This window comes from Leptonotus elevatus, chromosome 2 (assembly GCF_054856555.1).
Source record: "Leptonotus elevatus isolate MCC_2025b chromosome 2, RoL_Lele_1.0, whole genome shotgun sequence".
Taxonomy (NCBI): Eukaryota; Metazoa; Chordata; class Actinopteri; order Syngnathiformes; family Syngnathidae; genus Leptonotus; species Leptonotus elevatus.
Window position 1 is genome coordinate 44,473,798 of NC_141240.1, and position 13,232 is coordinate 44,487,029.

Consider the following 13,232-nt stretch of genomic DNA (forward strand, 5'->3'; position numbering starts at 1 on the left):
TAAACCCCTACTTTGAAACACTTACCCTAGTTTAAAACCCTACTTTGAAACCCTAACCCTAGTTTAAAACCCTACTTTGAAACCCTAACCCTAGTTTAAACCCCTACTTTGAAACACTTACCCTAGTTTAAAACCCTACTTTGAAACCCTAACCCTAGTTTGAAACCCTTACCCTAGTTTGAAACCCTACTTTGAAACCCTAACCCTAGTTTAAACCCCCACTTTGAAACCCTAACCCTAGTTTGAAACCCTTTTTTGGAACCCTAACCCTAGTTTAAACCCCTACTTTTAAACCCTAACCCTAGTTTAAACCCCTACTTTGAAACCTTAACCCTAGTTTAAACAACTACTTTGAAACCCTAACCCTAGTTTAAAACCCTACTTTGAAACCCTAACCCTAGTTTAACCCCTACTTTGAAAACCTAACCCTAGTTTACACCATTACTTTGCAACCCTAACCCTAGTTTACACCATTACTTTGCAACCCTAACCCTTGTTTAAACCCCTACTTTGAAACCCTAACCCTAGTTTAGATCCCTACTTTGAAACCCTAACCCTAGTTTACACCATTACTTTGCAACCCTAACCCTAGTTTACACCATTACTTTGCAACCCTAACCCTTGTTTAAACCCCTACTTTGAAACCCTAACCCTAGTTTAGATCCCTACTTTGAAACCCTAACCCTAGTTTTAACCCCTACTTTGAATCCCTAACCCTAGTTTAAACCCCTACTTTGAATCCCTAACCCTAGTTTAAACCCCTACTTTGAATCCCTAACCCTAGTTTAAACCACTACTTTGAAACACTAACCCTAGTTTAAAACCCTACTTTGCAACCCTAACCCTAGTTTAAACCCCTACTTTGAAACCCTAATCCTAGTTTAAACCCCTACTTTGAATCCCTAACCCTAGTTTAGATCCCAACTTTGAAACCCTAACCCTAGTTTAAACCCCTACTTTGAAACCCTAACCCTACGTTAAACCCCTACTTTGAAACCCTAACCCTAGTTTAAACCCCTATTTTGAATCCCTAACCCTAGTTTAAACCCCTACTTTGAAACCCTAACCCTAGTTTAAAACCCTACTTTGAAACCCTAACCCTAGTTTAAACCCCTACTTTTAAACCCTAACCCTAGTTTAAACCATTACTTGGCAACCCTAAACCTAGTTTAAACCCCTACTTTGAAACCCTAACCCTAGTTTTAACCCCTACTTTGAATCCCTAACCCTAGTTTAGATCCCTACTTTGAAACCCTAACCCTAGTTTAAACCCCTACTTTGAAACACTTACCCTACTTTAAACCCCTACTTTGAAACCCTAACCCTAGTTTAAACCCCTACTTTGAATCCCTAACCCTAGTTTAAACCCCTACTTTTAAACCCTAACCCTAGTTGAAAACCCTACGTTGAAACCTTAACCCTAGTTTAAACCACTACTTGGAAACCCTAACCCTAGTTTAAACCCCTACTTTGAATCCCTAACCCTAGTTTAGATCCCTACTTTGAAACCCTAACCCTAGTTTAAACCCCTACTCTGAAACCCTAACCCTACTTTAAACCGCTACTTTGAAACCCTAACCCTAGTTTAAACCCCTACTTTGAATCCCTAACCCTAGTTTAAACCCCTACTTTGAAACCCTAATCCTAGTTTAAACCCCTACTTTGAAACCCAAACCCTAATTTAAATCCCTACTTTGAAACCCTAACCCTAGTTTAAACCCCTACTTTAGAACCCTAACCCTAGGTTAAACCCCTACTTTGAAACCCTAACCTTAGTTTAAAATCCTACTTTGAAACCTTAACCTTAGTTTAAACCCCTACTTTGAAACACTAACCCTAGTTTAAACCCCTACTTTGAAATCCTAACCCTAGTGTAAAACCCTACTTTGAAACCCTAACCCCAGTTTAAAACCCTACTTTGAAATCCTAACCCTAGTTTAAACCCCTACTTTGAAACCCTAACCCTAGTTTAAACCCCTACTTTGAAACCCTAAACCTAGTTTAAACCACTACTTTGAAACGCTAACCCTAGTTTAAAACCCTACTTTGAAACCCTAACCCTAGTTTAAAACCCTACTTTGAAACCTTAACTCTAGTTTGAAACCCTAACCCTAGTTTGAAACCCTAACCCTAGTTTAAACCCCTACTTTGAAACCCTAACCCTAGTTTAAGCCCCTACTTTGAAACCTTAACCATAGTTTAAAACCCTACTTTGAAACCCTAACTCGAGTTTAAACCCCTACTTAAGAACCCTAACCCTAGGTTAAAACCCTACTTTGAAACCCTAACCCTAGTTTAAACCCCTACTTTAAAACCCTAATCCTAGTTTAAAACCCTACTTTGAAACCCTAACCCTAGTTTAAGCCCCTACTTTGAAACTTTAACCATAGTTTAAAACCCTACTTTGAAACCCTAACTCGAGTTTAAACCCCTACTTAAGAACCCTAACCCTAGGTTAAAACCCTACTTTGAAACCCTAACCCTAGTTTAAACCCCTACTTTAAAACCCTAATCCTAGTTTAAAACACTACTTTGAAACCCTAACCCTAGTTTAAACCCCTACTTTAAAACCCTAATCCTAGTTTAAAACCCTACTTTGAAACCCTAACCCTAGTTTAAACCCCTACTTTGAAACCCTAACCATAGTTTAAAACCCTACTTTGAAACCCTAACCCTAGTTTGAAACCCTAACCCTAGTTTAAACACCTACTTTGAAACACTAACCCTAGTTTAAACCCCTACTTTGAAACCCTAACCCTAGTTTAAACCCTTATTTTGAAACCCTAAGCCTAGTTTGAAACCCTAACCCTAATTTAAACCCCTACTTTAGAACCCTAACCCTAGGTTAAACCCCTACTTTGAAACCCTTACCTTAGTTTAAAATCCTACTTTGAAACCTTACCCCTAGTTTAAACCCCTACTTTGAAACCCTAACCCTAGTTTAAACCCCTACTTTGAAATCCTAATCCTAGTTTAAACCCCTACTTTGAAACCCTAACCCTAGTTTAAACCCCTACTTTAAAACCCTAACCCTAGTTTAAACCCCTTCTTTGAAACCCTAACCCTAGTTTAAAACCCTACTTTGAAACCATAACCCTAGTTTAAACCCCTACTTTTAAACCCTAACCCTAGTTTAAACCCCTACTTTGAAACCCTCACCTTAGTTTAAAATCCTACTTTGAAACCTTAACCCTAGTTTAAAGCCCTACTTTGAAACATTAACCCTAGTTTAAACCCCTACTTTAAAACCCTAACCCTAGTTTAAACCCCTTCTTTGAAACCCTAACCCTAGTTTAAAACCCTACTTTGAAACCATAACCCTAGTTTAAACCCCTACTTTTAAACCCTAACCCTAGTTTAAACCCCTACTTTGAAACCCTCACCTTAGTTTAAAATCCTACTTTGAAACCTTAACCCTAGTTTAAAGCCCTACTTTGAAACATTAACCCTAGTTTAAACCCCTACTTTGAAACCCTAACCCTAGATTAAACCCCTACTTTGAATCCCTAACCCTAGTTTAAACCCCTACTTTGAAACCCTAACCCTAGTTTAAAACCCTACTTTGAAACCCTAACACTAGTTTGAAAACCTTACCCTAAATTAAACCCCTACTTTGAAATCCTAACCCTAGTTTAAAACCCTACTTTGAAACCCTAACCCTAGTTTGAAAACCTAACCCTAGTTTAAACCCCTACTTTGAAACCTTAACCCTAGTTTAAAACCCTACTTTGAATCCCTAACCCTAGTTTAAACCCCTACTTTGAAACCCTAACCCTAGTTTAAACCCCTACTTTGAAACACTTACCCTAGTTTAAAACCCTACTTTGAAACCCTAACCCTAGTTTAAAACCCTACTTTGAAACCCTAACCCTAGTTTAAACCCCTACTTTGAAACACTTACCCTAGTTTAAAACCCTACTTTGAAACCCTAACCCTAGTTTGAAACCCTAATCCTCGTTTACACACCTACTTTGAAACCCTTACCCTAGTTTGAAACCCTACTTTGAAACCCTAACCCGAGTTTGAAACCCTACTTTGAAACCCTAACCCTAGTTTAAACCCCCTCTTTGAAACCCTAACCCTAGTTCGAAACCCTTTTTTGGAACCCTAACCCTAGTTTAAACAACTACTTTGAAACCCTAACCCTAGTTTAAAACCCTACTTTGAAACCCTAACCCTAGTTTAACCCCTACTTTGAAAACCTAACCCTAGTTTACACCATTACTTTGCAACCCTAACCCTAGTTTACACCATTACTTTGCAACCCTAACCCTTGTTTAAACCCCTACTTTGAAACCCTAACCCTAGTTTAGATCCCTACTTTGAAACCCTAACCCTAGTTTACACCATTACTTTGCAACCCTAACCCTAGTTTACACCATTACTTTGCAACCCTAACCCTTGTTTAAACCCCTACTTTGAAACCCTAACCCTAGTTTAGATCCCTACTTTGAATCCCTAACCCTAGTTTAAACCCCTACTTTGAATCCCTAACCCTAGTTTAAACCCCTACTTTGAATCCCTAACCCTAGTTTAAACCACTACTTTGAAACCCTAACCCTAGTTTAAAACCCTACTTTGAACCCCAAACCCTAGTTTAAAACCCTACTTTGAAACCCTAACCCTAGTTTAAACCCCTACTTTGAAACCCTAACCCTAGTTTAAACCAATACTTTGCAACCCTAACCCTAGTTTAAACCCCTACTTTGAAACCCTAATCCTAGTTTAAACCCCTACTTTGAATCCCTAACCCTAGTTTAGATCCCAACTTTGAAACCCTAACCCTAGTGTAAACCCCTACTTTGAAACCCTAACCCTACGTTAAACCCCTACTTTGAAATCCTAACCCTAGTTTAAACCCCTATTTTGAATCCCTAACCCTAGTTTAAACCCCTACTTTGAAACCCTAACCCTAGTTTAAAACCCTACTTTGAAACCCTAACCCTAGTTTAAACCCCTACTTTTAAACCCTAACCCTAGTTTAAACCATTACTTGGCAACCCTAAACCTAGTTTAAACCCCTACTTTGAAACCCTAACCCGAGTTTTAACCCCTACTTTGAATCCCTAACCCTAGTTTAGATCCCTACTTTGAAACCCTAACCCTAGTTTAAAACCCTACTTTGAAACCCTAACCCTAGTTTGAAAACCTAACCCTAGTTTAAACCCCTACTTTGAAACCTTAACCCTAGTTTAAAACCCTACTTTGAATCCCTAACCCTAGTTTAAACCCCTACTTTGAAACCCTTACCCTAGTTTAAACCCCTACTTTGAAACACTTACCCTAGTTTAAAACCCTACTTTGAAACCCTAACCCTAGTTTAAAACCCTACTTTGAAACCCTAACCCTAGTTTAAACCCCTACTTTGAAACACTTACCCTAGTTTAAAACCCTACTTTGAAACCCTAACCCTAGTTTGAAACCCTTACCCTAGTTTGAAACCCTACTTTAAAACCCTAACCCTAGTTTGAAACCCTACTTTGAAACCCTAACCCTAGTTTAAACCCCCACTTTGAAACCCTAACCCTAGTTTGAAACCCTTTTTTGGAACCCTAACCCTAGTTTAAACCCCTACTTTTAAACCCTAACCCTAGTTTAAACCCCTACTTTGAAACCTTAACCCTAGTTTAAACAACTACTTTGAAACCCTAACCCTAGTTTAAAACCCTACTTTGAAACCCTAACCCTAGTTTAACCCCTACTTTGAAAACCTAACCCTAGTTTACACCATTACTTTGCAACCCTAACCCTAGTTTACACCATTACTTTGCAACCCTAACCCTTGTTTAAACCCCTACTTTGAAACCCTAACCCTAGTTTAGATCCCTACTTTGAAACCCTAACCCTAGTTTACACCATTACTTTGCAACCCTAACCCTAGTTTACACCATTACTTTGCAACTCTAACCCTTGTTTAAACCCCTACTTTGAAACCCTAACCCTAGTTTAGATCCCTACTTTGAAACCCTAACCCTAGTTTTAACCCCTACTTTGAATCCCTAACCCTAGTTTAAACCCCTACTTTGAATCCCTAACCCTAGTTTAAACCCCTACTTTGAATCCCTAACCCTAGTTTAAACCACTACTTTGAAACACTAACCCTAGTTTAAAACCCTACTTTGAAACCCTAACCCTAGTTTAAACCCCTACTTTGAAACCCTAACCCTAGTTTAAACCTAACCCTAGTTTAAACCATTACTTTGCAACCCTAACCCTAGTTTAAACCCCTACTTTGAAACCCTAATCCTAGTTTAAACCCCTACTTTGAATCCCTAACCCTAGTTTAGATCCCAACTTTGAAACCCTAACCCTAGTTTAAACCCCTTCTTTGAAACCCTAACCCTACGTTAAACCCCTACTTTGAAACCCTAACCCTAGTTTAAACCCCTATTTTGAATCCCTAACCCTAGTTTAAACCCCTACTTTGAAACCCTAACCCTAGTTTAAAACCCTACTTTGAAACCCTAACCCTAGTTTAAACCCCTACTTTTAAACCCTAACCCTAGTTTAAACCATTACTTGGCAACCCTAAACCTAGTTTAAACCCCTACTTTGAAACCCTAACCCTAGTTTTAACCCCTACTTTGAATCCCTAACCCTAGTTTAGATCCCTACTTTGAAACCCTAACCCTAGTTTAAACCCCTACTTTGAAACACTTACCCTACTTTAAACCCCTACTTTGAAACCCTAACCCTAGTTTAAACCCCTACTTTGAATCCCTAACCCTAGTTTAAACCCCTACTTTTAAACCCTAACCCTAGTTGAAAACCCTACGTTGAAACCTTAACCCTAGTTTAAACCACTACTTGGAAACCCTAACCCTAGTTTAAACCCCTACTTTGAATCCCTAACCCTAGTTTAGATCCCTACTTTGAAACCCTAACCCTAGTTTAAACCCCTACTCTGAAACCCTAACCCTACTTTAAACCGCTACTTTGAAACCCTAACCCTAGTTTAAACCCCTACTTTGAATCCCTAACCCTAGTTTAAACCCCTACTTTGAAACCCTAATCCTAGTTTAAACCCCTACTTTGAAACCCAAACCCTAATTTAAATCCCTACTTTGAAACCCTAACCCTAGTTTAAACCCCTACTTTAGAACCCTAACCCTAGGTTAAACCCCTACTTTGAAACCCTAACCTTAGTTTAAAATCCTACTTTGAAACCTTAACCTTAGTTTAAACCCCTACTTTGAAACACTAACCCTAGTTTAAACCCCTACTTTGAAATCCTAACCCTAGTGTAAAACCCTACTTTGAAACCCTAACCCCAGTTTAAAACCCTACTTTGAAATCCTAACCCTAGTTTAAACCCCTACTTTGAAACCCTAACCCTAGTTTAAACCCCTACTTTGAAACCCTAAACCTAGTTTAAACCACTACTTTGAAACCTTAACCCTAGTTTAAAACCCTACTTTGAAACCCTAACCCTAGTTTAAACCCCTTCTTTGAAACGCTAACCCTAGTTTAAAACCCTACTTTGAAACCCTAACCCTAGTTTAAAACCCTACTTTGAAACTCTAACCCTAGTTTAAACCCCTACTTTGAAACCCTAACCATAGTTTAAAACCCTATTTTGAAACCCTAACCCTAGTTTGAAACCCTAACCCTAGTTTAAACACCTACTTTGAAACACTAACCCTAGTTTAAACCCCTACTTTGAAACCCTAACCCTACTTTAAACGCCTACTTTGAAACCCTAACCCTAGTTTAAACCCCTACTTTGAATCCCTAACCCTAGTTTAAACCCCTACTTTGAAACCCTAACCCTAGTTTAAAACCCTACCTTGAAACCCTAACCCTAAATTGAAAACCCAACCCTAGTTTAAACCCCTACTTTGAAACCCTAACCCTAGTTTAAACCCCTACTTTGAAACCCTAACCCTAGTTTAAACCCCTACTTTGAAACCCTAACCCTAGTTTAAGCCCCTACTTTGAAACCTTAACCATAGTTTAAAACCCTACTTTGAAACCCTAACTCGAGTTTAAACCCCTACTTAAGAACCCTAACCCTAGGTTAAAACCCTACTTTGAAACCCTAACCCTAGTTTAAACCCCTACTTTAAAACCCTAATCCTAGTTTAAAACCCTACTTTGAAACCCTAACCCTAGTTTAAGCCCCTACTTTGAAACTTTAACCATAGTTTAAAACCCTACTTTGAAACCCTAACTCGAGTTTAAACCCCTACTTAAGAACCCTAACCCTAGGTTAAAACCCTACTTTGAAACCCTAACCCTAGTTTAAACCCCTACTTTAAAACCCTAATCCTAGTTTAAAACACTACTTTGAAACCCTAACCCTAGTTTAAACCCCTACTTTAAAACCCTAATCCTAGTTTAAAACCCTACTTTGAAACCCTAACCCTAGTTTAAACCCCTACTTTGAAACCCTAACCATAGTTTAAAACCCTACTTTGAAACCCTAACCCTAGTTTGAAACCCTAACCCTAGTTTAAACACCTACTTTGAAACACTAACCCTAGTTTAAACCCCTACTTTGAAACCCTAACCCTAGTTTTAACCCCTACTTTGAATCCCTAACCCTAGTTTAGATCCCTACTTTGAAACCCTAACCCTAGTTTAAACCCCTACTTTGAAACACTTACCCTACTTTAAACCCCTACTTTGAAACCCTAACCCTAGTTTAAACCCCTACTTTGAAACCCTAACCCTAGTTTAAGCCCCTACTTTGAAACCTTAACCATAGTTTAAAACCCTACTTTGAAACCCTAACTCGAGTTTAAACCCCTACTTAAGAACCCTAACCCTAGGTTAAAACCCTACTTTGAAACCCTAACCCTAGTTTAAACCCCTACTTTAAAACCCTAATCCTAGTTTAAAACCCTACTTTGAAACCCTAACCCTAGTTTAAGCCCCTACTTTGAAACTTTAACCATAGTTTAAAACCCTACTTTGAAACCCTAACTCGAGTTTAAACCCCTACTTAAGAACCCTAACCCTAGGTTAAAACCCTACTTTGAAACCCTAACCCTAGTTTAAACCCCTACTTTAAAACCCTAATCCTAGTTTAAAACACTACTTTGAAACCCTAACCCTAGTTTAAACCCCTACTTTAAAACCCTAATCCTAGTTTAAAACCCTACTTTGAAACCCTAACCCTAGTTTAAACCCCTACTTTGAAACCCTAACCATAGTTTAAAACCCTACTTTGAAACCCTAACCCTAGTTTGAAACCCTAACCCTAGTTTAAACACCTACTTTGAAACACTAACCCTAGTTTAAACCCCTACTTTGAAACCCTAACCCTAGTTTTAACCCCTACTTTGAATCCCTAACCCTAGTTTAGATCCCTACTTTGAAACCCTAACCCTAGTTTAAACCCCTACTTTGAAACACTTACCCTACTTTAAACCCCTACTTTGAAACCCTAACCCTAGTTTAAAGCCCTACTTTGAATCCCTAACCCTAGTTTAAACCCCTACTTTTAATCCCTAACCCTAGTTTAAACCCCTACTTTGAAACCCTAACCCTAGTTTAAAACCCTACCTTGAAACCCTAACCCTAGTTTAAAAACCTAACCCTAGTTTAAACCCCTACTTTGAAACCCTAACCCTAGTTTAAACCCCTACTTTGAAACCCTAACCCTAGTTTAAATCCCTACTTTGAAACCCTAACCCTAGTTTAAAACCCTACCTTGAAACCCTAACCGTAGTTTGAAAACCTAACCCTATTTTAAACCCCTACTTTGAAATCCTAATCCTAGTTTAAACCCCTACTTTGAAACCCTAACCCTAGTTTAAACCCCTACTTTGAAACCCTAATCCTAGTTTAAACCCCTTCTTTGAAACCCTAACCCTAGTTTAAACCCCTACTTTGAAACCCTAACCCTAGTTTAAAACCCTACTTTGAAACCCTAACCCTAGTTTAAACCCCTACTTTTAAACCCTAACCCTAGTTTAAACCATTACTTGGCAACCCTAAACCTAGTTTAAACCCCTACTTTGAAACCCTAACCCTAGTTTTAACCCCTACTTTGAATCCCTAACCCTAGTTTAGATCCCTACTTTGAAACCCTAACCCTAGTTTAAACCCCTACTTTGAAACACTTACCCTACTTTAAACCCCTACTTTGAAACCCTAACCCTAGTTTAAACCCCTACTTTGAATCCCTAACCCTAGTTTAAACCCCTACTTTTAAACCCTAACCCTAGTTGAAAACCCTACGTTGAAACCTTAACCCTAGTTTAAACCACTACTTGGAAACCCTAACCCTAGTTTAAACCCCTACTTTGAATCCCTAACCCTAGTTTAGATCCCTACTTTGAAACCCTAACCCTAGTTTAAACCCCTACTTTGAAACCCTAACCCTACTTTAAACCGCTACTTTGAAACCCTAACCCTAGTTTAAACCCCTACTTTGAATCCCTAACCCTAGTTTAAACCCCTACTTTGAAACCCTAATCCTAGTTTAAACCCTTACTTTGAAACCCAAACCCTAATTTAAATCCCTACTTTGAAACCCTAACCCTAGTTTAAACCCCTACTTTAGAACCCTAACCCTAGGTTAAACCCCTACTTTGAAACCCTAACCTTAGTTTAAAATCCTACTTTGAAACCTTAACCTTAGTTTAAACCCCTACTTTGAAACACTAACCCTAGTTTAAACCCCTACTTTGAAATCCTAACCCTAGTGTAAAACCCTACTTTAAAACCCTAATCCTAGTTTAAAACCCTACTTTGAAACCCTAACCCTAGTTTAAACCCCTACTTTGAAACCCTAACCATAGTTTAAAACCCTACTTTGAAACCCTAACCCTAGTTTGAAACCCTAACCCTAGTTTAAACACCTACTTTGAAACACTAACCCTAGTTTAAACCCCTACTTTGAAACCCTAACCCTAGTTTAAACCCTTATTTTGAAACCCTAAGCCTAGTTTGAAACCCTAACCCTAATTTAAACCCCTACTTTAGAACCCTAACCCTAGGTTAAACCCCTACTTTGAAACCCTTACCTTAGTTTAAAATCCTACTTTGAAACCTTACCCCTAGTTTAAACCCCTACTTTGAAACCCTAACCCTAGTTTAAACCCCTACTTTGAAATCCTAATCCTAGTTTAAACCCCTACTTTGAAACCCTAACCCTAGTTTAAACCCCTACTTTAAAACCCTAACCCTAGTTTAAACCCCTTCTTTGAAACCCTAACCCTAGTTTAAAACCCTACTTTGAAACCATAACCCTAGTTTAAACCCCTACTTTTAAACCCTAACCCTAGTTTAAACCCCTACTTTGAAACCCTCACCTTAGTTTAAAATCCTACTTTGAAACCTTAACCCTAGTTTAAAGCCCTACTTTGAAACATTAACCCTAGTTTAAACCCCTACTTTAAAACCCTAACCCTAGTTTAAACCCCTTCTTTGAAACCCTAACCCTAGTTTAAAACCCTACTTTGAAACCATAACCCTAGTTTAAACCCCTACTTTTAAACCCTAACCCTAGTTTAAACCCCTACTTTGAAACCCTCACCTTAGTTTAAAATCCTACTTTGAAACCTTAACCCTAGTTTAAAGCCCTACTTTGAAACATTAACCCTAGTTTAAACCCCTACTTTGAAACCCTAACCCTAGATTAAACCCCTACTTTGAATCCCTAACCCTAGTTTAAACCCCTACTTTGAAACCCTAACCCTAGTTTAAAACCCTACTTTGAAACCCTAACACTAGTTTGAAAACCTTACCCTAAATTAAACCCCTACTTTGAAATCCTAACCCTAGTTTAAAACCCTACTTTGAAACCCTAACCCTAGTTTGAAAACCTAACCCTAGTTTAAACCCCTACTTTGAAACCTTAACCCTAGTTTAAAACCCTACTTTGAATCCCTAACCCTAGTTTAAACCCCTACTTTGAAACCCTAACCCTAGTTTAAACCCCTACTTTGAAACACTTACCCTAGTTTAAAACCCTACTTTGAAACCCTAACCCTAGTTTAAAACCCTACTTTGAAACCCTAACCCTAGTTTAAACCCCTACTTTGAAACACTTACCCTAGTTTAAAACCCTACTTTGAAACCCTAACCCTAGTTTGAAACCCTAATCCTCGTTTACACACCTACTTTGAAACCCTTACCCTAGTTTGAAACCCTACTTTGAAACCCTAACCCGAGTTTGAAACCCTACTTTGAAACCCTAACCCTAGTTTAAACCCCCTCTTTGAAACCCTAACCCTAGTTCGAAACCCTTTTTTGGAACCCTAACCCTAGTTTAAACCCCTACTTTTAAACCCTAACCCTAGTTTAAACCCCTACTTTGAAACCTTAACCCTAGTTTAAACAACTACTTTGAAACCCTAACCCTAGTTTAAAACCCTACTTTGAAACCCTAACCCTAGTTTAACCCCTACTTTGAAAACCTAACCCTAGTTTACACCATTACTTTGCAACCCTAACCCTAGTTTACACCATTACTTTGCAACCCTAACCCTTGTTTAAACCCCTACTTTGAAACCCTAACCCTAGTTTAGATCCCTACTTTGAAACCCTAACCCTAGTTTACACCATTACTTTGCAACCCTAACCCTAGTTTACACCATTACTTTGCAACCCTAACCCTTGTTTAAACCCCTACTTTGAAACCCTAACCCTAGTTTAGATCCCTACTTTGAATCCCTAACCCTAGTTTAAACCCCTACTTTGAATCCCTAACCCTAGTTTAAACCCCTACTTTGAATCCCTAACCCTAGTTTAAACCACTACTTTGAAACCCTAACCCTAGTTTAAAACCCTACTTTGAACCCCAAACCCTAGTTTAAAACCCTACTTTGAAACCCTAACCCTAGTTTAAACCCCTACTTTGAAACCCTAACCCTAGTTTAAACCAATACTTTGCAACCCTAACCCTAGTTTAAACCCCTACTTTGAAACCCTAATCCTAGTTTAAACCCCTACTTTGAATCCCTAACCCTAGTTTAGATCCCAACTTTGAAACCCTAACCCTAGTGTAAACCCCTACTTTGAAACCCTAACCCTACGTTAAACCCCTACTTTGAAATCCTAACCCTAGTTTAAACCCCTATTTTGAATCCCTAACCCTAGTTTAAACCCCTACTTTGAAACCCTAACCCTAGTTTAAAACCCTACTTTGAAACCCTAACCCTAGTTTAAACCCCTACTTTTAAACCCTAACCCTAGTTTAAACCATTACTTGGCAACCCTAAACCTAGTTTAAACCCCTACTTTGAAACCCTAACCCGAGTTTTAACCCCTACTTTGAATCC